Source organism: Stegodyphus dumicola, chromosome X2, assembly GCF_044657685.1.
Source record: "Stegodyphus dumicola isolate Sdum_Otavi_A_Nest chromosome X2, ASM4465768v1".
Lineage (NCBI taxonomy): Eukaryota > Metazoa > Arthropoda > Arachnida > Araneae > Eresidae > Stegodyphus > Stegodyphus dumicola.
Window position 1 is genome coordinate 181815536 of NC_140781.1, and position 26990 is coordinate 181842525.

At 34.0% G+C, this 26990-nt stretch overlaps 1 protein-coding gene across 2 annotated transcripts in view; it reads left to right on the forward strand.

Moving 5' to 3' along the window:
* The first annotated feature begins 683 nt into the window (after positions 1 to 683).
* The window catches only part of LOC118181596 (uncharacterized), an 83694-nt gene continuing 57387 nt past the window's right edge, over positions 684 to 26990 (forward strand). For both annotated transcript variants that reach the window (XM_085809083.1, XM_085809082.1), the window contains exon 1: positions 684 to 887. The gene's annotated coding sequence lies outside the window, so the exon portion shown is untranslated. The remainder of the gene's footprint in view (positions 888 to 26990) is intronic.

Genomic DNA, 26990 nt, shown 5'->3' on the forward strand with positions numbered 1-26990 from the left:
AAAAAAATTATTAACATAACACATACATGACATGACACATAAATACTATTACTAAAGAAGGTACATGCGCTTAGCAGAAGGAAGATACTGTATTTCCTTAGATGCAGAGGAGTACTTACATTCACTTAAGACCCTGAATTAGTGGGGTTGGCATAGCTCTTGCCCCAGGGCGGTTATCTGGCTGATTATTCTGCAGATGGTATTCACTGTGCCTTTGTTATTAACGATGAATCGTTTAAAGGCTATTTGGTTGTCTGCTGGCAAGTGGAGGTGATTATCCTCCGTGAGCGGCACAGAATAGAAACAAGCAAACGTAACCCAAGGTGAATTGATATGTAACCAATTAGTTCAAAAGAACCAAAATAAAGGATATTTATAATTTTTCTACACTGCGGAATTTTTGCGGGCAATTTGATATCGCTTATATGGAAATTTTTCTGTATGCTGTAATATATAAAGCACTGTAGCACTGCAAGTAAGAAACAAACAACCGTTCAGCGCGTTTTAAATCCCATATTTAGAGTACAAAATTTTCTCTTTTCTGAAAAGCGAAATAAATTTTCTCTTGACAGATAAATAATAGAAAGCATATATAATTAGAGTGGCGCCGGGTGAAAACCAGTATGACGAACTGGAATCCACCGCTCATTTCTTTAGAAACAGGTTGAAAAGGAAAGTAAGATTAGGTAGGAGAGTTAGAGCTGCAAGTGGCATTGGACCAGACAAGTCGGATGTTACGATCCGAGTTGCATGATTATCGTTTTGTCGACTTTTTCTTGTTTCCAGTCTGACACTGGTTCTCGAGGAGGAGTAGTGAGTTATTTGTTTTGGATAATATATTGCGAGAAGAATACTCGCATGACTCTGGATTATTTTCACGAAAACAAGTAAGTAAGCAGATTTATAATCCTAAGTACATGATCTGTATCATTAAATGCTATTAGAATGCTGTTAATTAATTTTAATGAAAGAGGAAATGCAGTTGAACGTTGAAAATAACATATGCAAACAGTATAAGAATGAGAAAGATTAGTAACTAAGAGCAGAAGTATCATAACTTTTCTTTTTGAATTTTGTAAAGCACCAATCTTTTAAACTAATGCTTAGAACAAGAAACATAAAACACGTGTGTTGTTATCAAGGTTTTATTACGGTAATTTTTTTTTTTTTTTTTTTTTTTTTTTGCAGTTTTAGGCTCTTGTTATATAACATTATTTTATATGTTTTCCAGTTTTTTTGATTTATGTTTCCAACTAAAAACGTTAAGTTTTGGGTGAATTGATCTGAAAACAAAATTTTATGTATGATCTTTTTATGAAGCACGGAGGTGAAAAATGAAGAACTGCAAAATAAATTGGATCTTCTTCTATCTGTAAGTGGCTAGGGTTAAGGTCGTTTTTAAAAGAAAATTCATTTAACGTCAAAAATTTTTTTTCTCTAACGTTGGACCATATTCATTTTACAATGTTTAGAAAATTATAAAATATTTTAATTTATATTTAAATATAAATTAAATTTTTATAATAAAATAATATATAATAAAATATTCTAATCCCTCACTGAACATGCAGTTTTTACATTTTATAACCATAAAAATTCAGTCCTCTGTTTTATGATTTCCCATAAAAAGAGTCAAATTCATATCTGTTCCTAAGCAAAACAGCTTTTGTGTTTTTGAGAAGATACTTTCCCAAGAGGCTTAACAAGCTTATCAGTCATTTTACTTTCATAAACATTTTGCTCATGATTTCAAGACTGTGATATGAGTTATCACACAAGATAGCATAACGTCTAACTTGCGACTATTCTTATTCTATTCTTCAGGTGTAACTTAAAATTTATTTTTAATACAGATTCCAGATAAAAAATTTTCTTTTTAATACAGATTCCAGATAAATTAAATGTTAGATAGTTTTATTTTTCTACTTTCTTTAGCAAATAAACAGATTTTAAGACACTCGTATTCTCAGAATTACTTAAATTCTAACTTTGTAATTAAAGACATCATCTCCGTTTTTCAGATCTGGTTCATGTAAACAAGCTTGATAAAACTGAAACCTCTTTCTATATTTTTAATTCTATTTCATAAATAGAGTTAGCAGAGAGACAGTTTATGTTCTCTTTGTATTTAAATGCTAAAGAAGATTTAAATGATTATTTGAACATAGGAAATACTTTTTAAAAAATGTTTAAATATTAATATATTAAGAATCTTTTTTATCAGGATCAATCTAATTCATTTTCTCTTTTTATTACTCCCCTTTTCTTTGATGTAGAAATCATGTGAATAGAATAGAATTAAATTTTTCATGTGAATAGAATTCGGATAATCGATAGGAAAGTTTGCCATAGTTGATTAAATTAAGGCAACGATGTTTTTGCAATTATCTTTCATTTATAAAAGTATTTTGATTCTACAATAATTATTTGAATCTTCCAGGAATAATGTGTAGTTTATAGATCAGATTTCCCAAACACCATTACTGTGCTTAGTATTTTCTTCTTAAAAGAGAAACCGCTAAATCACAATCTCACAGTACATTTCTTTCGTTCATAGCTATTGATTTTTGTAAAAGATCCTATGCCTAATAAGCAGATTTCTGCTCAAACATCTACAGTTAGAAAATTTCTGACCCTATGATTTGCTGTTTATTTGCTTCTCTATGATCATGTGAAAAAGGTGAAATTATCTGCTATCAGCGATAATATAGAGGATTCTGAGTCATTTTGAAATTCTAGCTCTTTGCGCCTCTTTTTATGGTAAAATATTTACAACTAACATATATTAGTTAAGTCTAGCAACTGATAGGTTTAATTTGGTTTGGTTTATGTGATTACGGCAAAGCACACTAAGGATACTTGCCTAAGCGGAGGGACGCCTTCGTGGAGGACTTTCTGGGGAAAACTGGCTCTTATACACGTTACAAAATGGGGAAAACCACAAAACGCCCATGCAGCCAGCCCGTTCGCGGGATTCGAACCTCTGATTGAACTACCAGTGTTCAGTGACTTTACCGCTCTACCGCTGATGGGCCTCCAGCAACTCATAGAGTAAATCCCAGTAATTTGGCAAACCTGAGCCTCAAACTGTCGTTAATTTGTAGAAATTATTAGACATTTCACACCAGAAACTGTACTGTGCTCTAGATGGGATTTGAATTCTGGCTCTTCCTTTTTGCTAGCTGGACATGTTATACACCACGAAAATCACCGTGTAGGAATGCGAATATTCCTTATATTCTCCATCACTTAAAGAGCGATTGAGAGAAACTCAAGACGCCATCGATTAAAAAACCACGTTGCTACATGCTATCATCTTCTGTATATTAGTCCAGGCGCGACTGTAAAGCTTTACGAAACCGGAAGAAGGAAAATTAACTGTTTCCTCACCGGGATTTGAACCATCGATAGCTAAATGTGCAAACCACTTACACTATGACAGCACGCACGCAAGAATGCAACTTTTCTTACAAGTTTTAGAGAAATATCAAAGCATTACTGTCATTAAATATTAGTAATTAAAATGACTGTAATATAATATCAAAATTTCTTATTAATAAATTATAAATCATATTTATTTATTGATCAAGTATCCTAAATTATTTTCTCTTAAACTCTTTCGTAAACTATCTAAAAAAGAAGACACAATCTGGTTGTCACCCCATGAGTTGCATGTTTCACAAATTCATGCGTTTTTGGATTTATGTGTCACCTTCAAAATGAATTACATTCTAGAGCAGTAAAGCAAATTCTTTCGCGTTCCAAAATAACAAAACTGAAAGCAGACTGTCACGCAGCTTATCATAAGCTTTTTCGTACAAAAGAACATCTTTTTGGGTAGTTTATATGAATTTGTGGTAAAGTGTTATAACAATAACGGTTCAAATCAAAATTAGAATCAAATCAATCTAAAATTTTTTTTTTTTTCCCCGTTTTGGTATTTTTTGCTCTACTTCTGAAAATAATTTATCAATACCAAAACTTAACATACTTGATTATATTCACTACTACGCGAGTTCAATAATTTAAAGTTGTTAATCCTTTCCTAATTTATGACACTGAATAATTCTTTGTCGAAATTAAAACTTTATCAGAATATAGTGAAGAATAAATGAACAGTAATAGTCAAAATCGTTAACATTTCATATTACGTTTGTGTCAACAAAGAGTTTTCCGGATATTTAAAATAAAAAATAGTCTTTTATTTCAATGAAGCTTTTTACGCTAATTTTAAAATAACACTAGCCTATATTAATTAGAATAAATTAAGAAAGTATCGTAATAATCAAACATACAAGCATTAGAGAATTTAATACATTACTTTCGCATGAACAAAACCTAGCATGCATATTATTAATAATTTTCTCTTGCTTTTCAAGAGTTTGCATTAAAACAACTACATTGCTGGCCACCGTAAATGCAACACCCTGGAGAAAGCATGCAAATAACATGAAATTTACAACATGCATTAGCGGAGGTGAGATATGCAATTGATTAGAATTCCAGCGCAGAAGCACATCACGCGCACTTCAAAGCGCTATTTAAGGCTTGGAGTTTTCGACGATTTCAAGTTCGGCAATTGTGGTTTTTTTTTTTTTTTTTTTTTTAAAGAACGATCAATTATGCCTCGTAGTAAACAGCGATCATCGTTTGATCAAGTATCCGAGTTCGACAGAGAAAGGATAGTGGCCTACTGAGAGTGTGGATTATCTTTCAGGGAAATCGGTAGTCGTGTTGGACGAAACCAAACAACTGTAATGCGGATATGTGACCGTTGGATGCAGGAGGGTACCACGGACCGACGTGTTCGATCTCATCCCCCTCAGTGCACTATTTCACCTGATGACAGGAACATTGTGCACATGGCAGTGACGAATCGCTCAGTCACATCACGAACCATAGCACAGCACATTCAGTCTGTAACGCATCATCCAGTGTCCGCGCGCATCATTCGACGCCGTTTACAGGAGAGTGGTCTGTCCGCAAGACGTCCATTGCTTCGTGTACCCTTGACGCAGAACCACAGACGTCTCCGCCGCCAATGGTGCGATGAAAGAAGGATGTGGACGGCAGAATGGAATGAAATTGTCTTTATTGACGAGCCAAGCTTCTGTCTGCAACACCACGATGGTCGGATTCGAGTCTGGAGACACCGTGGAGAGAGAGAGAGCACATTGAACAGCTGCGTTATGCATCGCCAAACTGGTCCTGCACCGGATCATATGGTATGGGGCGGTATTGGATATCACACTCGCATTCCTCTGATACTCATTGCCGGTACTTTAAACAGCCAGCGCTACATCTCCGAGGTGTTGAAACCAGTTGTCCTTCCTTACCTTTAGGGCTTGCCCACAGCCATATTTCAACAGGATAATGCGTGACCACACGTGGCACGTATTGTCCAAGGGTTCTTCGTCAATCACCACATTGAATTGCTTCCCTAGCCGGTCTCTGAACATGTGGTCCATGGTTGCTGAACGATTGACCCAGATTACATCCCAAGTTGCCACACTAGATCAACTTTGGCAACGTGTGGAAGCTGCTTGGTCTGCTGTACTCCAAGAACACATCCAAAATCTCTTTGAATCAATGCCGAGGCGTGTGGCAGCGGTGATCTCGAACAATGGCTGCTACTCTGGCTACTGATTCTGGAAGGAACCACACTTCACAGAAGTTTATAAATTTAATCATTTGATACTTGGTCAGCATGTTATCTACTAAATAAATTTTGTTGTGATATCTCTTGTCCTTCTTGTTGTTGCAATTTGGGTGGCCAGCAGTCAAGAAAGTCTAACTTATTTGATTTATTTCTTAAAATAGAACCATTGCATTCCTACCATTGTACAAGATATATTTAGAACTGCAATTATTTTGAAACACTCTGATTGTCTTTAAGTAGAAAAATAAAATACGTTAGACATGCTCTGTCTATTGGCTATTTACTCAGTTAACTTCAGACACCTGTTTTTAAATTTAACTTCCTTAAATAATAGAACCTAAAACACGTTCACGAGTAAGTACACTGGTGTGCAAAATTGGATACAGTACGGAACGAATAGAAAAAGATTATTGAAAGAATGGCGTTGCTACAAAAAACTGTCTGGCGAAGAGGGAGAATAATAAACCAAAGAGCCTTAGGAAAGGAATCCACCTCCAAGATGATACTTGGATGTACCAAAGATCCTCAAATGAAATGGTTGCGTTGCACCGTCTATCGATGCTCAATACCAGATCATTTAACAGTTCTTGGGGTAAGAGTTTTCATTCTTCAAGGAGCATGTGTTTCAGGTGTCTGGTATACTCTGGAGAGTAAGATCTTGCCGCTAAGCGTTCCCTTAAAGTAACTCACACATCTTCAGGGGCATTTAAATGAGAAGAGCACGCTGGCCAATTCCCTTTGTGGGTAACGTCTGAGTTCCTCAACAACTTGAATCCTGTGGGGCGGATCATTTTCATCCGTAAAAACAAAGTCAGCACCAGTGGTTCGCAGGAAAAAAACGCACGTGGGTTAGGAAAACTTCATCACAGTAACGATCTCCGGTAAGTGAACATCTATCGAAAATATGGAGCTTCGTTCACATAAGCATGGCAGGACCACCCCAACGGTCTCTTTCGCTGAAGTTAGTGGGATGAACGCTTGTCAATACCTCTGTCCATATCATTTGGCACCAAGAAATGTTTCCCAGACTGAAATGACTCTCATCGGTAAACAGGACGTGACTCCATTGTTAATGTATCTGGTCTCTCTCTAGGTATCGGTCACTGTAAACGGTGCTGCCGATGGGCTGCAGACAATGGCATGCAGCATTCAGGACGGACTGCGAATAGGCCATCTTTACGAAGTCATTTGGTCACAGTAAACCGGGTCAACTGTCGTCCAATTGCCGCGCGAAGCTGTTGAGCAGTGTTGGTCGCTGTTTGGTTTCGATCTCTTTTAGCCTTCAGAGTGGTATATCAGTCACCGTTGTTCTTCTTGGCCGACCAGCACTAACCTTTGTTACAGCTTTCTGTCGTTTGGGAGGCTTTCCAACCTCGTGAAACAACATTTTTATCAATCCCAAATTCTTGGGCGACAGACGTGAAACTATGCCCTTTCTGAAACTTGCTAATCATTCTACCACGCGTAAAGGCATTCTGATGTTTTCTTGTAGCCACAATGCAGGCATAATCTCACTTTTACTTGCCCCCCAGAATGACTGAAAATGCGCCTTTCTTTCTTCTTTTTAAGATGCCTTGTCTTGCGCTGGCTGACCCTTTGCATTTTGCGTTCCCTGACGTACACTCTGATGTCATGGTTCTGATTTTTTGCATATGCATCACCTTCCTACTGAGCTGGCCTTTCACTGTACAGATCGCAAAAGCCCATTTCAACATTTTTATGGTTTTATGTTGAAAAACGAATTCGTTGGTAAAGTTTTGTATATAAATTCACCTTTTTGGCATGGTGGTAGGGCCGAGTTCGAATCTTAGGAAAGGTATCGATATTTGCAGATGTATAATTCACTGTGGTAAGAGGACACGTAAAATACTGTCGAGCCTAGAATCATCTCGAGAGGTTGGTGGAAGGGGAAAAAAAGGTGAGAGTCCGGAAGGCTGTACCTCAAAATTGGGCAAAGTTGGGGAAATTTGTACTGTTACCTATAAGGTGCCCTAGTTTTATGCTATCAATAGGCGCAATCCTTACTTCTTCGCCACAGTAAAATTCGTGTATTCGTTATGTTGTTATTGTAAAAAAGTGAGATAATTCACAGCAACGTTTGTGAAATGTTCTAATCTGCTTTAATTCTGAGATTTTTTTTTTTTTTTTTTTTTTCCTCGGGAGCGTAAAAGCATGCTGTAATTGTAAATCTCTAAATTGTAAGAGTTTGGAATCCCATTTTCAAAATTCTGTACTTACAAAGTTCTCTATTCAAAGAGTTTAGTCCAAAATTAGTTTTTGTTTTCTAATTTTTTTCATTAAATGAATTGTAATGTTTATTACCTTTATATTCGTGAATCCTAATCTTCACAGAAAAATGTGCATTTACTATCTTGTAACACTATTTTTAATCGGTAATGTTTCTTTCTGATTCTTGTCTGATAATCGTCAGTATTCAGACGAGGTAGATTCAATTTGGGAATAACTTTTACTGCTTTAATGAAGCCTTCTGCTTTAATGAACTAGAATAATAGTAAAAATAACATGAAAAATAAATAAATCTATTTTTCATGAATCTATTTTTGTAATATCAAAATATATATTAGCGCTAGATAAGACTCTCATGCAATGCATATACATGTGTACGGACATCAATAATTTTTTTTATTTTTTTTAGTTTCCTGATTGTTCACAATTTGTTTCCTCATGAATCCACTGTTCAAAACCTAGGGATGTAGCTTAAAAAATAGAAAGGAAAGTAATAGTTTAACTGAAAAGCTCAAAAAAGTTAATGACAGTGAATTAAGCATGATAATCGCATATCGATGCAAAATTCGGCAAAGTAAATTTGCAGTGGAAATGTGGAGTTCATCTGTAGTTCATTGACTCACCCATTTTGAGTATTGGACTACCCAAGAAAGACATGTTTTGAAGAGATTCTAAGAGAAAAGATTAAGAGAACAGAGTTACAGAAGTTCGGACGACCTTGACTCAGGAGCAATAACCTCGTCTGAAAAGTGACCTTGACTGAAACATGGCAAAATTTTGAAAGAATATCTTTATTGTTACTGAAATTTGAAGTTATAGGGAGCATATAGCTGATAAGTTGATGATGAAGAAATATTTTCGTACGTTACTTATGTAGGCGAATTAAGATGCACATTTTTGCTTTGTTTAATGAGTGCTCTTAACTTAGCTGTTCCCATCTCTCAATTAACAGTATCTATTATATGCAAGATTTAATTGAAACAAAACTGCTATTTCTTTAAGCCCATCATAAATGGTTCAGTAGCAGTAACATAATTAATTTTCTTCCGAGCAAATTGCGCGAATTTTATTTTCCTTTTATTGAAACTAAATGTTGTTAGTAAAATATGTAAACAGAAATTTCCGTCATTAAAGAAAACTTAATGACATAAATTCTTATTTCCGCCATAAGTCTTCCTTTTATAAATTTTTTATGTATTAAATTATTTTTTTCATTGCTAATACAAATCAATATAAATATCTCTGATATGAAAACAACTGCTTACTACATATAAGCAAATTAAAAAAATCCCTCATAAAAGGAGATATTTCAGATTGATTCTAAGAAATAAATAAATAATTTTTATTTTGCCGGGTTTATCCTTATCGAAAAAACTCACATGTTAGCAAATCATTTTTATAATGAGAAAAGAGCGGATCTGTCGCATTTAAAGGGAAAAAGAGATGAATTAAGTTTAAAAGCTTCAGAAATACATAATTTCATAACATTTAGGCTCGAAATTTTTATATCTATAGTTTTGAAGCTAAATGTTTGACAGAGGTTTATAAAAGAAATTATTGTTTTTTATAAAAAGATTAAATACTTTTTGAGAGAGAGCCGAAGTAAAGAGAGAAAACTATTAAACTAGCTTATTAAAATTTAACCTAAGTTCGTACAAGCTCTGAAATTACTCTTTTACAATAAAATAGTTAGCGGAGGCTGATTGGTTGCGTGCAATCCAGGGTGTGAGTTCAGCTCCCTCGTAAGGCTTGGTTGTTTGCATGCATCTTACGTTCTCCTCCACATAAAAGATGACTGAGGAGAGACACAGAGTCCAGTTGACCAAATAGAGGTGGTGATGAATTATCCCTCCCATTTTAGTCTGGAAGCCAGAGTCTATTTGAAGAGCAGGAAGAATTAAAAATCAACTGCGTTCTTGCAGGGATTCAGATCCCGTCCAACTAGCAAATCGAAATTTACTAGTTGGAATTAGCAATCGAAATTTGCTAGCTGGACCTGCTATTTACTTATACCACGAAAGCAATTAATAGGGAATACGCTAGCGTCTTTCAGATATCGTAGAGACAAGTTATGTCAGGAACAAGCCCGCAAATATATTCTATTATTATTTACTAAAATAATCCTTCTAAACCCGAAAATTAGAATCCTAGTTTCAGGTAAACTCAGACGTATGTTTGAATCAAAATTTACTCTAATTCATTAAATTAACTAATGAAACTATTTTTGTACCAGAACTCTGCTGTTTAAGTGCCATATTGAAATGATAAGTGAGTTTCAGAGAAACCGAATTCTTTTTAGAAATTGTTCTTTCAAATCGTTAATGATGTAAAATACTACTACATGAATGACAAATTTTATGTACAGTGAGCCTCTGTTACTCTACTAACTGGGTCTCTAGGAACCAAGGTCGGTATTAATCGAGCGGGGAATCTATTTCAAGAGGTCACTAGGGAGATGTAGTAACATTAGAAAATGTAAAACAAAAGTTAGTGGCATTTGCGAAGTCTCTTATGAGGGACTGCTCTTTAGATCTGTCTTATCAATGATGGGTCGTTTCATGCCTCATTACATTTGTATTGTGCATTGCAGTATAAGATGTAGTTTACATGTGTTATACACGAATGCAATTAAACAGTCAGTCACCAACTGACAATGTATTCGTGGAAATGTTTCAAAGGATAAAAAGATGCAGAGTCTTCGCTCAGTTACGGGATTTATAAATGTTGAAAATAGTGAACCAGGTTATCAAGTTTTGAGTGACGAAGAAATCATTCGCCCATAAATCGGGAGATAAAAATTACACTGACGACGGTGTTACTGAGATCACGAGCAACGTCTTGATGCTTCTCCTACTTCTTTATCTTTTTTTAATGAAAAAAGGGCATGATCATGGGTGGCTGAGGGAACTGCAAGGCTATCACAAAAATAGGATAACAAAATGTTTTAAAAAATTTCAAATATACGCATAAAAAACCTAGAATACCTAGAACCTTATAAAAACGCATGTAAGAAATTTGGCAAAAATTTCAGGATAGGCCTGTTTTGATGCAGTATTTTTAATTTTAGTTTTTCCATTGATACTTTTCATGAAATCTTGTGTGGATTTTTTTTATTGAAAGGAATAAATTTTATTTACTGATAAAAGAATTGGTTAAAATGTTAACTATAATACTTGCTTAATATGTCATTTCTGATATTTTACCTATGCCTGCATTGACACTTCAGGGAGGAATCATATGGCTAACTGCTTTAAGTGAATGTAGTGCTTTGAGAAATCCTGATGTATATTTTTTTAAAGTAATATTTGATAAATTTCATACATTCCGTTCCGTTGTTTGTAAGTGTAATGAAATCGTCAACTTATCAGGTTCAATGTTTCTTCTAACCTTCTTCGGAAACATACAATGACCTGACTAGGAACAGAGAGCTTACTAAAGCTATGTTCACTAATTGTAGTAAGTAGACAGGATACAGACGAAGGGTATACAAAACCCTTTATTTTTCTTTATATACAATGACTTCCGTACTTCGGGATACAATGACCCTCCACTCGGGGTCTAACGTAAAAGGTATAAAAAATAAAACTAAACTCTAATTTAACTTTAGAATAACACACGTGGAAGATTGGCCTTATAATAACAGGAAGCGTATGTAGCACAGAGACTGTGAACACTACAATACGTTTAATTTATCAAGAGGATTAAAACCTCTGGCCTGGACGGCAAATAGCAACTGCGTAACTTCTAAGGTAAGCAGCCTGCTTCGAACTCACTGCTTCCTCTCTTTCGCTTGGCAAAAAGGCCACACTTAAATACTTGGCGTTCGCCAGACAAACTTTGCATAAAATCCTTAACGCTTATAATTCTGGCCGGAAGTAGAAAATAAGAAGTGATAGTAAAGATTTAAAATAAAATAAACGTTAGTAAAACTTAAGATCCTTACAAACTTTTGTCATAATTTGTTAGTCTGAGTTAAAATGTCACATTTACATGACTCATCTAGAAAACGTTTGCGTTAAATTATTATAATGAAAACAATTACTGTTCATGTTGATTTAAAATTTTATTTACATCTGTATTTGTAAGAATTACTTCCATTTATTATGAGCAGAATTTTGAAAAAAACCTTCAGGTCGTATTAACGAAGATTCACATGTAACGAGGACTGACTGTTATTCGTTTGCGTTTTCAAACCGAAATGTGATCCAAAAATTTCTACTATGTACTAATATGTTCCTATGAATTCTTTATTATCCTTTACCATGTTGGTGACTTTTGCTACACTAACGGGGAAGAAAGGTTTTCAGCATATATATTTCAAACTTATAAACTGTTATTCTTATGTTTTCTGCTCTCAGCGTATCTTTATTGTTAAATTAACGAGTAGCTGAAATAATTTATAGTTGATTTTTAAATTATAGTAATAGTAAAAATTAAAACATTTGAAAGTTACATTTTGGCTGCAAGAAATAAAACGTGAACTGGAATGGAAGTTGTATTTCAGGTCCAGAGTGACATGTAGAACAGAAAATAGAGTAAAAGCAAAGAAATGCTAAAAATTCTTCTAGGTGTTTTTTAAATTTTAATTATTTAAATTGATAATTATGCATATATTTCTTTTTAGACAATGAGTATCGATTCAAACTACAATAAATAATTAAACACAGAAACTGCTTGCCATAATTGAAGCGTAAACAGGCTAAATGCGTTTTTAGTACGCTGAGTAATGTAGAATAGCAGATGTGCAAAATGAAATGCTCATTTGAAAAATTCAGTTGTTGAAAAATGATGCATATAATGCGGAAAGTATCAAATGAGAGAAAACTAAGAAAATTTAATGTTTTAAAAATAAATGGATGAAGAAATATGGGCCACTTTTCAAAACGGGAAAACTGTAACAACGTGAAGAATATAAATGAAGTATGTTTCATACCGTGTTTCAGTTTTGTGATACATTTGGTAGAAAACAATTAAAACACATCTGGTAGAATGTAGACGACGGAGAGATCAACTGTAGTAAACAAAGAAGATGTCACTATATTTTTGTTTTTCAATTTGTGGTTTCATGACCTTTAATGTAAATGTTTCCTTGTTTGATCAAAACAAAATAAATCTTTCTGAAAACTGGTGAATTACAAAAATTTTGAATTAAACTTTCGGATATCATTTGGATTTAAAAATCCTCTTAAATTTTTTAAACATTTCTTTCACAGTGCATCTCATTAGGAGAAAAGTAATTCACATTAGCAAGCATTATTGCTAAAACTTGAGACGAAGAAATATAATGTGTATGTATGTGCCTTATGACATGTAATCGCATTTAACACAAGTGAAGATATAAAGTATCCACTATTTAAGGAAATATGCGTTTTTTTCTTAAATAATTTATTGATAAGACTTTCTAAATCGTAATCAATAAAAATGTTTAAAATATTGTGCCTTGGTAATGAAGGGAAATAATTTTGCATCTGAGAATTTTGTTGTTAAGCGAAGCTACATATATCTTCGACAAATACTTAAGATATTCTAAGAGTAATGACGCTGAAAGTTCCTACATTTCAAGGGCGAAAATGCCTGAACAGCAAATTTTATATGTAAGTAACAGAAAGAGGAGGGAAAGATTTGATTTTCGTCTGTTAATCGATTTTATTTCAGTATTTGTTTTCGTTGGGACTAGTCACAGCATCTATTCAATAAAACTTGGCAGTGCTAAGTCAGATTCTTTGGACAAGTAATCCAATTAGATTAAGTCTTCTGACTAATTGGTATTACATAGATTGACTGGATTGAATGTCTTTGACCAATCAATACTGAGTGAGCTAACAGCAGAATGAAAAAAAAATATATTTCTAAGATTTAAAGGAGTGTTTGGTTTATTTAAGTAATATTAATAATTTCGAGTCGTCAGGAAAGTGAGAAATATGGAGAAAAATTGCTTGAAAGACTGAATATCTTGTATTCTGTCAAGATTCTTAAAGGTAAGGTTTAAATTAAGGTTAAAGATAAGGTTACGGGAAATATGCAGTTTGAAAATGCAGCATAAATGCATTTGAAGTTTAAAAATCCATTTTAAAAACAAAAAGATTAAGCGACCTTTGTTTTAATTTCCAGTTTAGAATTCCAGAAAACGTGAAATATTTCGACGCAGCATGTACCTTGTTATAACTTTAACTTAAAAATAATATTTAATTTGAGATTTAAAAAAAACAGAGTTGAAAAATAACTGAAGAAGCTTTTCAAGCAATTTACAGTCATTTAGTATTTAAAAAATTGCAAAATATAAATACAATGCTTGTATTAAAAGGAATGTTTACTTGCATTGATTGATATCCAAAGTTTCCTGACCAATTCTGAGCGCAAACGAACCGTCAAATCTCTACTCATTCTTAGATCAAAATTGCAGAGAATTCCCATGAAGATATGCCGTGGGCAGTATTTAGTTCATTTAATATTCTGTAGACACAAATGTTTTCGTTACCGGGAAGGTAAGAAAGGTCGGGCACAATTTGAAGAATCTAGAGAAACCAGATTTGTAGTCGAAGGAAATGAACCGCATCATTTAAGATATGAAACACTAGTGTTGTGGGATCAAAGTATTTAATTCGGTTTTGCGTAACATTTTGCTATTTTGATTTTTTTTTATGCCGAACACAAAGGAAAGGTCAGAAAATGCCATGGGCAAGTGACTGATTTACTTTCTAACGATAATAGAAATAAAAAGCTGTTTCTCTACCTAGAATATTTTTTCTGTATATTGGTTTCTAATTTTACATTTTCAAAATGAGCGATAAACTTGAGGTTGAAATGGAATGTGTAATGAAACATTTATTAGATAAAAATTATGTATGCCTTTTTGTGTTTTATAAAGATATAAAGGCAGTTGAAACCAATCTCAGGTTCAATGCACGAGTTACAATAATCGAATGCACTTTCATCAGTTCTGAAGACATTGTATTCTGCGTTATAGAATATCGAAAACTCCAGCTTGAAAAATATGTAGCAAGAAAGGAAACGACCTTAAAAGATTTAGATGTTTTACTAACGCAAAACATGAATTACTAGTTGTTATATAATGTTTACAAAATGGACTGTACTTTGTAAGGATGGTAAGGTAATATCGTAAGGAAGGTAATATGCATTTTTTCTCGCATTTCGTTTAAACTTATTTCCTCGAATTTCATTAGAGATGTATTTCTCATTCAGTTAGTTCAGTTCTCATTTCGCGGTAAGGCGTATACATAAAATATTTTCATTAAAAATTTAAAGATATAGAAAAACATAAAACGCCAAATACAATTAAAACAATTAAAAAACAATTTTTACAATTAAAATTACATTTTCTACGCAAAAACAAGCAATTTGGCCAGCGGGCAAAAAGACAGATTTTTCGGTGTACAAAACTAAAAGTTTCCTTTTGGTTCCACTCTGCAAAAAGACACTGAAGGTACAGAAAGACTTAATTCACTATTCTGCTAAGTTTCAAATGTAAACAAACATGGCGGCTTTGGTAAAAAAAATTAGGCTTAGCCGCACTTAAACAACTTTTAAATTGTTGATAATTCTGCAACTATTGCATGCAGATTAACTAAATACCTAAACACCTTAACCGGGAGATAAGAGCAACATAATTAAATCATGTTTAAAGTAAAAAGTGCACAATTTGACAACATATAAGAATAAAAAAAACTGAGTTCACCGAGCCAAGTAACGGAGTGAGTGACGGATATTGTTCTGACGCTAATCGTTTTTGAGTTATGCCAGATACATACATACGTACGTACTTACAGACGCCAAGGAAAAAAAATTCTTCTGAATCCATTTTAAATGAATTTTAATATTTTTTCGAAAAAAAGAGTCTTTTATTCTATTCTTACGTACAGACGCCACACAAAAATATTGTTAAATTGCATTCGATAGCGGTCAAAATGGATATTTTCGTTGAAATAAGGTACCCGGAATTTTTCGTGATTTATACGAAGTAAAGGAAGTAAAGGAAGGAAGTAACGAGTAAAGGAACGAAGTAAAGGAAGTAAAGGAAGTACTTCGTACAAGGGAGTAAAAATGACGTTTAACAGTGTAAACAGAGTAGACAAATGATACGTAAATATGGAAAATATAATTTTTTGAATACATCTAATAATACAATTTCTATTTAATTCCTTTGACCGATTAAAGTGGCAAACTTTAGGCATTAATCAATCATGTGATGGAATTTTAAAAGCACAATTTTATTTCTTATAAAAAGTTTCTTCTGCTTTTTACATTACTGTTTTATATTGCATCTTAACAAATTGTTCAAAATCTATCATTCCTTGGCTGTAAAACTGCTTAAATTATTTATAAGTTACAGGAAAAGCATTCAGAGTCTCCATACTTCATAATCATTACGTGGGAAACGTAAATTAAAGCTGTTAAGTCTTAACTATGACCTTTTTCAAAAAAAAAAAAAAAAAAAAAAAAAAAAGAACATATAAAGTGTTTTCTCACCTTTATGAAATCTATCTTATGAAAAATTATCGTACTAATAAACGTCTCTCAATTTTTATTGGTGTAGGAAATCTGTGATGCATTCCAACTCGTTAACTTTCGCAAGAATGCATAGTCTTGAGCCTATAATGACTCATTTTAATATTGATTTCACAATTCCAGCTGACTTTCAAGGACTTCTCCAATTTGGGGAGATCTGATGCAATATCACATACTGTGACAGTATGCACAAGATAAGGAAACTGTGTATTGCTTAAACTGTAGAAAACTGAAGGATTAAAAATTTCGATAATAAAAGTTTTTTTGAGCTATTTAGATGGTTCTGAAATTTCTAGCGTAACTTATTTTTTTTTAATCTTCTAAATAATAATTAAATTTTTGTACTTAACAGAAACTGCTTAGAATATATATTCGAAACTTTTGTATTTGAGGGAACATTGTTTTTAAAAATTTGAGTACTGTAAGTTCAGTTTTGTTAGCTTACCTATAGTATAGAAATTTAGTTTTAGTGCGTTTATTTTTCCATCTTTTAGGCAAAATAAATTCGAACTGACTGACTCGAATTCAGATAACCATATTTCCATAAGCGTTAGTAGTGTACTGATTGTTTTACATAAGATGTAAGAGCCAATTCTTCCGAAGTTTAGAACGTTTTATAAATATTGTTGTCGAATAGTTACTTAGTGCAGCATTTTATTTTGTTTTATATTTTACTTTTTGCGCGTATCGGATAAGTCACAGAGAATCTGATGACTAAAAGTCCTAATAGGCTGTTAGGTCAAAGGGGCCTATCAATGTAATGCTTTCCTTTGAGGAGGAAACGCTACGTTCGTGTGAACATTTATCCAGAAGTTACAGGATTTCAGAACTCATATTGTTACGGGTGTGAAGACAATACAAATGGATAAGCTGGAGCAGACATGATATGAGAATGATTATCGTCTTGACACTTTAAACAACATTACATAAGTAAAAACTATACATTCGGCCGAAAATTTATTCAGTTATAGGAGTATTTTAGTTAAAATACAAACAGAACTTGAAATGGTATGTCAAAAATATTCTTGGATTTCAAAGTAGAGTTCTGGATGCGGGGGAAAGTAAAAATTATGAAATAAGTATTTAAAAAAAATCTGAAAGGTTCAGATTTTAAATTATTTCCAAAGGGGCGTTTTTTTAACGTTTTGTGTGTTACCTTTATATATTAAATATCATGTTCTTTGCACTTAAACGATAAAATTCAGTTCAATGGCAATGTCGCAAAATAATTTTAAAATGAGCATATCTTTAGAATTTCCGATGCACAGTTCCGCGCCCTGGTGATAAAAAGTTCCCCCCCCCCGTGGAGTGTTGCCATTGCTCGCTTTAAAATCTTTGAGTTTTTTAATCAAAAATTCGTTTTGAAAGTTTTACAAAATATGAAATCTATAATAAAACAAATTCCAAATTTCAAATTTGGGCTTCCAGATGCCCATATTCGCAACAGGATTACGTCATTCAAAATTTAATGTCATTCAAAATTCTATATACCGTTGTTTTATCACAATGCGAGAAATATACATACATTTATGCAGATTTTTCATTATTTAATTTCTTCAAATATAATGTAGGACTTTAACATTTGGTGGCAACAGTTTGAAAAGTGAAATGGACATTTATAGTGATTCAACGAAAAGTCGCAAAACGAAAACAATAGTTCTTCAGGGACAAAGCCCCTTTGGACTAAAAATTATAAAACGTAATTCAGGATGGGTACAATGTCCAAACTAATAACTATTTTCTTAAGATGCAGTTTATATCCTAGCAGAAAACAGAGGAAACAGGGAAATGAGACAAAAAAAAAGGGGGCGGAAACTCCCAAAGGGGCGGTTTTTAACGTTTTGTGTGCTACCTTTACTTATTAAATAGCATTGTTCTTCGCTCTTAAACCATAAAATTCAATTCAACAGCATTATCACAAACTATTTAAAAGAGCATGTCTTTAGAACTTCCGATACATAGTTTCGCGTAACGGAAAATGATTTTATTCCCCCCCCTGTAGAATGTTGCCATTGCTCGCTTTGAAATCTTTGAGTTTCTTAATCAATACTTCTGTAATGTTTGACAAAATATTAAATATATAATAAAACAAATTCCAAATTTGGGCTTCCAGATGCTCATATTCGAATGGAGGATTACGTTATTCAAAATTTGACGTCTCTAGGTACCGTTGTTTTTTTCACAGTGCGAACAACATTCATACATTCATGCAGATTCTTCACTATTTAATTTCTGTAAACATAATGCAAGGCTCTAATATTTGGTGGCAATAATTCGAAAAGTGAACCGACATTTATAGTGAACCGGCGCAAAATACCAAAGCGAAATTAATAGCCCTTCTGAGCAAACTGGGCTAATAAAATAAAATAGAAATAAAGAGAGGGCTAGAAAAAATAGCAAATGTAAATAACCGCTTATAACATACCTGTATTTTAAACATACGAACTTTTTCTATTAATTATTTGGTAAATGAATTTAGCGGAAATGAGGGTTATTGTTGATGTGTAATTGTAAGACAGATTAAGATTACCTTAGACATAGAACTTTAAAAAAGATGGAATTTATTCTAATACGATTTCAATTTCGGAAGAGAAAATGCTATTATTCCTAAGACTTGTGATTTTTAGCCTAAAGGGCGTTAGCCCAGAAGGGCTATTGATTTCGTTTCGGCATTTTGAGTCGAAAATTTTAAAGTCTGAATCACTTTTCAAATTGATGCTACCAAATATTATCGCCCTGTATTATATTTAAAGAAATTAAATAATGAAGAATATGCATGAATGTATGTATGTTTCTCGCATTGTGATAAAACAACGGTACCTGGAGCCATCAAATTTTGAATAACGTACGTCTCCACCCGAATATGGGCATCAGGAAGTCCAAATTTGGAATTTGAAATTTGTTTTCTTACATATTTCATGTTTTGTAAAGCATTTATGAGTTTTTATTATTAAGAAATTCAACGACTTTTTCAAAGCGAGCAATGGCAGCACTACATAGGGGGGGGAAACATTTTTTTCTCCAGTGCGCGGGACTGTATTAGAAATTCTAAAGATTTCCGATATAGTAAGTTATTTTGCGACATTGCTGTTGAATTGAATTTTATGATTTAAGTGCGAAGAACATGATATGTAATAAATAAAGGTAACAAAAGAAAACGTTCAAAAATGCTCCTTTGGGCGTAATATAAAATTTGAAAGCTTTCAGATTTTTTCCCCTTTTTTTCTTTTTTTTTTTTTTTAAGTTATAAAATATCAAATTTTAGACCTTCGAAAGTTATTGTTGGTCTAAAAAAATTTAACGGTTAATGATAGCGACAGTTTGAATAGAGTTACTCTTTAATTGCTAGTGGTAGTGGTGATCACAATTTTTATGTATACTATTTCAATTAAGAGTATTTCAACTAATTCCTTTTGTTGCGAAGGTAGGCGTCCTGGAAGTTGACTGGACGATGTATTGGTTTGGTGAAAATATCCTGATCTTTGTTTAATTTTTCTCTCATCTCTTTTTTTTTTTTTTTTTTTTGCATTTATTCTGGTAAAAGATTCCTCATTGCTTGTAATATTCATTTAGGATATAAATTATGTTGCTTTTGTTCAGTTACCAATTTACTAATTCGTAAATTTTTATTTATTCCTTCTGCATTTACATGCTTATTTCTGTGACAGATTCTGGCTTGTTGCTTGAAACGACGAGAATGCTTAGAATGATTGAAAAATTTGCTTGGAATGTCGAGAAGTTGAATTTAAGTGGATCCAGCTGCTGGAATTATTTATCGCAATTTCAGCAAAGGTGATTTTGTTAATATAAATGACTAGATAAGGGTGAGATTTCATTTTCTGATGGCGAATGATTTGGTTTATATTGGTTATGAGAAAGCACGTTAAGACTATCTGTCTAATGAAATGGATGCCTTCGTGGAGGATTTTCAAGGGAAACTGGCTAATATTCACATTACGCATTTCGAAAATCCCGAAACCATTCATACAGTCAGCCCATTCGCCTGTAATCAAGCCCAAGTCGAACTACTAGTTCTTTTTTCCATTGGCGGGCACTTAGCCGACTTAGGCTTCGCCACTACTAAGGCTGGAGGTGGGGCTGCTTTATTGTGGAAGCACCTAATAGGTGGGTCACCGTTACCTCCTATGAACTGACGGACAATTACAGCCATGCCTTCTCCGGGATTCGAATCCGGGCCCTTCGGTATAGCAGTAGGTTCCCCTATCCAATAGACCATCTGGGCGGCAATTACCAGTTTTCAACGACTTTATCAGACGGATGATGGTGGGCTATAGGTGGATAGTATTTGGATACTGTTAGTGGTATGTTAAAGAGTTGTTAATATATCTTGCTCTATTATTGTAGGTGAGTGGAAGAGTAAAATTTAAATCATCTTACAGAAATAAATAGGGTGTACATCCATATGGTCAGTCAAAACGTAGTGCACTGCAAATTTACCTTTACATTTGGAGAACATAAAACTTGCAAATGAGCTGCTAAATTTGGTAAGAAACCATTCTCATTTCATGTGAAATTAACAAGCTGATCAGTACCTTTGTAGAGTCATTAGGATTTTCGGAAGCAGGCAAGATGAAAATGAGCAATCGCCTTCGCCGGGAATCAAACCATGGACCTCTGGAATACCGGCCCAGTATGCAGAATCACTATACCATGAAGGCGGAGAAATACCTTACATACTCCCCCTTTTAAAGGGCGACTGGGTTTTTTTTAGGGGACCCAATCGCCAAATCCTGGGTGTGGAGAATCCTCATCCGACACCTTTTTAGTTCGGGCGCCACTGTAGAGACATTAGATATTTTTGGAAGCAGGCAATATGAAAAATTAGCAACGACTTCGCCGGGAATCGAACCGCGGATCTCTCGAATACGCGCCCAGTGTGCAAAACCTAACATCACCTAGGAAAGTGGGAGAAATACCTTATACCTTTATTGCTGCTCATATAATTTGTCCGATCTTAAACAATTAGAATCAGTATAATGAAAACAATTAATGAACCTTGAAATACCTTAAATTCAGTTCATTCAAAGATAATTCATCTATTTCGTTTCTGCATCATTAGTACTTTTTAAGTCCCATGCGTAACCAAACTGAAAGTGAAGTTTAAAATCTAATAAAAGTCGCATTTCCTTCAGTTCTTGTCTCCTAGTTGAAAATATCTAATAAATGACAATAAAGTGGCAATGAATGAACAATTAAGAAAAAATTAATAATTTTATAAATTTAGACCAATCCGTTAATGGAATATCGTAAAATCTTCCTAGAATTAATTTTGATGCCATATTTGTTCATTAAAATTTTTAATTAAATATAAAACTCAATTTTAGAGTGGCTGCATCATTTTCAGACATACTTTAGGTAATCTAATATCGCAGGCTGATTTAAATATCTCATAGTTCAAAACTGAAATACTGCATTATATTCTGATTTCCATAGTATGACAAATGCGTATGAGTATAAAGAGAAAAAGCAGAAACAAGGATGCGATTGAACTGTTTGGATTTCATGCTATCTCCGGAGATGTTGCTGCACGATTAAAGACTGTGATGTGAATAAAAAGGAAATAAGAGCCATAGACCAAACGAATTATTTTTATTTTCTATACGGAACAAGTAGAAGTTGCCTGGCCAAACTTTCCAAAATTTTCTTTACAAACTAATATTTTGTAAAGAAAATTTTGGAAATAAGATATTTAAGCTTTACATAAATTTAAAAGAACCTGCGCGCGCCGAAGCCCCTTGGTTTGAATCCTGAAGAAAGCATGGATGTTTTAAACGTATAGTGTCAGTGCGGCAAGGGAACACTTAAATACACGGCTAAACGAAATCCTCTCGAGAGGTTTGCGGCAGAAGAAAAGGGTTGAGAGACCTTCAGACCGCCCAACCCCTAGTACAGCGGTGCCCAACCTTGTGCTCGCCAGCCCGATTAGGTACTATGAAAAAAAAAAAAAAAAAATTTAAAATAACCATTCATTTATATTTCTTAATTGTTAAACTATGTTAAGCTTTTATGGTCATAAGAGATATCTTGCAAGACGTTATCAAATAATTGATTGCTGACTGATGAACTTGATAGCGAACATGAAATCTTATTGCTTCATTCCGATGTTAGATGGCTCAGCAGGGCAAAAGTACTTCAACGATTTGTAGAACTTCTTTCGCCAATAAAGCAGTTTTTGAAATCCTGAAACGAAAGTTATAAAAAAATTGGACGATAATAATTGGTTATCCGATCTGTATTTTTCACCGATATAACAGCTAAACTGAACAAACTGAACGAAGATCTCCAGGGAAAAGGAAAATCCCTTTTTCAGTTGACTGGGACTGTAACTGCTTTTCAGATAAAGTCAAATTTGTGGATAAATTAGACGAAAGAAAAATATTTCACACATTTTTCAGAATTTACCAAGGCAATTGAAACAGAGAAATACTCGGAAAACCTAAATACACTGAAAAATAATTTTGAACTCCGTTTCTCTGATTTCCATAAAGTTGAACCAATATTATTATTCATCTCAAACCCATTTGTCGAAATTAATATTTCAGATGTATTACATAAGATTGGAAATATGTTTAACAAAAATGCTGATGTTTTGGAAATGTGCTCGCGATAGGTCAAAATGTGCTCGCAATAGGCCAAATGTTGGGCACCACTGCCCTAGTATGATCTACCTCAAAATTGGGATGGAAGTGTAACGTTAAGCTAGGTACAGCCAATATCTCAATCACCTATAGTACAGGGGTGCTGGCCTAGCTTCTACCTGTACCTGTATCTCGCTATGTATTTAATAACTTCACATGTCATTAGGCACTCGAAGGTAATTTATTCTGACCAATCATATTAAAGAATTTTAGAAAACAGCTTAATTGTATGAAAGTGCTATAAATCATTATGCCGTCAAAACTGTGAAGAAAGTCACGCGAAATGGTTTCTCATGACAACGGTAACGGTTAAAAATAACGAATAAGGTTATTTTTTTTTACGTTCAGTAACCGCCATTACAAAGATAACCGACTTTCGATGGTTTTTTTTTTTTTTTTTTTTTTTTTTTTAAAGGAATTCAGTTACTGGCAGCAGCTATATTTTTAATAAAGTTTTAAAAAAACTTATTAGATATTGGCATACTAGAAGAATACATATACTTTTATTCAGGACACTGTGCTTTTCATTTCGATGGAAAAGCACCATTTCTATTATCCATGCTGAATGTTAGGCAAATCACAAAAAAATCCTTGCAACCAGCCCATTCAGCTGCCGAAAAAAAATAAACTACTAGTGTCGATTGCTTTATTCAATCAGACAGCATGTAGGTTTTCTGCAGACAATAGCTGCGAGAGTATACTACGGGATTTTGGCAGTTATTTAGCGCCTTTTCAGGTTTTAAAGAGAGAAGTTTTGAGATCTATTATACTTTTAAAAATAGTCTTTAGAATACATTCATTTTAAGGAAGGAGAACACACTTCAAGAATATTTCCCGGAGTCTATTGAAACTTTAACTGTTGCAGGATGATGGAATTTGGTGAAAAAAAGAAACGAACTGTTTGTCTGTTTTATCTGAATTGAGATATTTTAATACGCTTGTAGAGACATTAGGTAATTTTTAAAAAGAGAAAAGATGAATAACTAGCATCGCCTTCGCCGGGGAATCGAACCTCGACCTCTGAAATACCGGCTCAGTGGTGCTGACCACTACACCACGAAGGCACGCTAGGAAGGCAGGAGAAATACCTTACAAATTCCCCCTTTTAAAGGGCGAGTGGTGTTTTTAGGGGACCTAATCGTCAAATTCTGGGTGTGGAGAGTCATTACCCACAACCCGTTTAGTTCGGGCGCTACTGCAGAGACATTAGGATTTTTTTTTGTAAGCAAGCAAAATGAAAAATGAGCAACCGCCTTTGCCGAGAATCGGACCACGGACCTCTGGAATACCGGCCCAGCGTGCAGAACCACTACACCACGAAGGCTCGCCAAGAAGGTCGGAGAAATACCTTATATACTCCTTTTTTTTAAAGGGCGATTGGGTTTATCAGGGCACCCAGTCGCCAAATCCTATGTGTGGAGAGTCATCATCCACAACCCTTTTAGTTCTGGTGCTATTGTAGGAAAGCGGGAGAATTACCTTACACGCTATTTCTCTAACTCAGTTTTAAAAGCAGTAACATCTAATAAACCAGGGTAATTTTGCGGTCGTATACTTTGTAACAGATGAATTTTAAACGTTCATATTAAAAATATCAGTTCCCGAATTTCATAATAATAACGAACGCTGAAGAAAAATTGTATTCTGTCATGCTATCTCTGAGTTGACAGAAACCTCTCGCTGTGCGAAATAATACATCCATCTTAAAAAACTTTTGCCTCTTATACCACTTATTTCGCTTCATAGAATAAATAAATGTGTTTATACAATAGGTAGGATGTCACAGTATCTGCTTTGAAGACTAACCACAACAAGCGGAACTAATAAGGGAAGTTTGAAAGGACAATGTACAAGCAGTTAATGCTTCCTTTCGAAAGGCAACTGCTAAGCAATACTCACTTACGTACCAAGAAAGAGGTGAACATTTCTTTCGCTTTTTCCTAATGTAACATTAAATTAGCCGAGTCTTGAAGATCAAGATAAGAAAAAATTGTGTGAATAATTATCTTTCATTAGTTATTTCATTAGTTACTACCTCCATGCATTTCCTTACTAATGCAACAAATTTCAAGTAAAATCTCTTTCAGAGCTTAGTGTTAGATCTGGCAAAATTGTTTTCAAAAATAGTTGGTTAGTCTCATGAATGATCCTATGACATTATTACAGTTCTCTATTATTTAAGCGTTAAAATATTTCTTATTTGCAAGCTGAACTCGTTTGATTTCGACATCTAACCTTTGCACTGAAACCTACCAGTCAATGACGTCGCGCGCGATAATATCTGTCCATATTCTCTCTTGTTGGTGGGAGAAAGTGCTTTAACCTAGAGGCTAGTTATTTATTATACATATGCTGTGCCAAGGATGCTTCCCACTGAAGCCTCCCTTCAAGTCGCGGACATCTTCAAGGTCACAGACTTCGAGAAGCCGCTCAACTTACGAGGAAAATTTCGTGTTTTCGAAGTCTTTCCATTAAAATTTCCCCACGTTCCAATGAACCTCGCAAAGATAAGAAAACAAATGAAAATGATCACTTTTATGTCTTTTACTGCATAGGTTTTCAACACAAAAAGAGAAAAGGTTTGTGAAGTTCCAGAATAATTGGCTTTGGGTGTAATTATTCTAAATCGTTTTGGCACGCACGTTAGGTACCTGTGCGTTTTATTTTATTGATACTTGCATTTTTATTTTTATAATTTATCGCTTTAATCTTCCGTTCCTAATTTTTGTTTGTTTGTTTGTTTGAATATTTTAATCAATGTGTGTTAATTTATAGTTACCAGGCACTCATTCTTCCAGAACTTTCAGGTATCTAGTTCTTAAACTCTTAAAGAAACTGCTTCGCTAATTCAAGCTTATTGTTACAAATCAAGACATAATATGATACTTCCCCCGAATATGATACTTCTCTTTTGTTGACATATATTTCTTCGACCGCAGTACAGCTGCGAAAAATATTAAGATACTTAAAGTTTTTCAAGTCTTCTTTTTACTCTGGGCTGTTGATGTTTCGTGGCTTCAACAATGGAGAGATATTTAAAAATTACTTCGAAAAGCTTCCTGCAAATTGTTTATTCTGGTAAAATTCTTCTAAAATAGCTAACGTTTTATTTCTAATGCTGCGTTACTTGAATTAACTGCTTATTATTTTACGATAACAAATTCTATAAAGTGGTCTAAGATTTATTGAGTGTTTAGTATGTAAATTTCTTCACACAAAGTTGTAAAGGTTTTCTTATCGTTTCTTTCTCTATAATAAAAGCATTCGTAAATTTGCTTTTGAGGATAAAAACAATAAAAATTGTCTAAGATTCAATACTTTTTTATTAAATTAACTCTTGCTGGTGTTATTAAATTAAATTGTTAATTATTTTTTATTAAATTAACTTTTGCTTGGGTAAGTGCGAAAGTTCTACCCGTTTTTATTACCCATAAAGAAGAGCAAGTAAACGCAAAATGAACAGTAGCTTATTTTTGTGCATAATCCCCATTGTTATCTAAGACCTCTTGCCATCTTTCTGGTAGGAGATGAATCACTCGTCGGTAAAATTCCATTGTTATCTATGACCTATTACCATATTCCTGGTAGGAGATGAATCCCTCGGCGGTAAAATTCCGGCGGTTTCGAGTCAAAAAAGTCTTGGATGGCAGTTTTCACAGCATCAGGATCATCAAAGATTTTCTGACTAAAGGAATTGTTCAACGCACGAAATAGGTGATAGTCAGTTGGTGCCAAGTCAGGAGAATAGAGAGGATTGGGTAAAACCTCCCAACCGAACCCGAGTAACTTTTGGTGAGTGATAATAGCAGCATGTGGTCTGGCGTTATCACGATGAAGGATAACACCGCGACGATTGATGAGACCTGACCGCTTTGCTACCAAATTTGAATGCAGCCTGT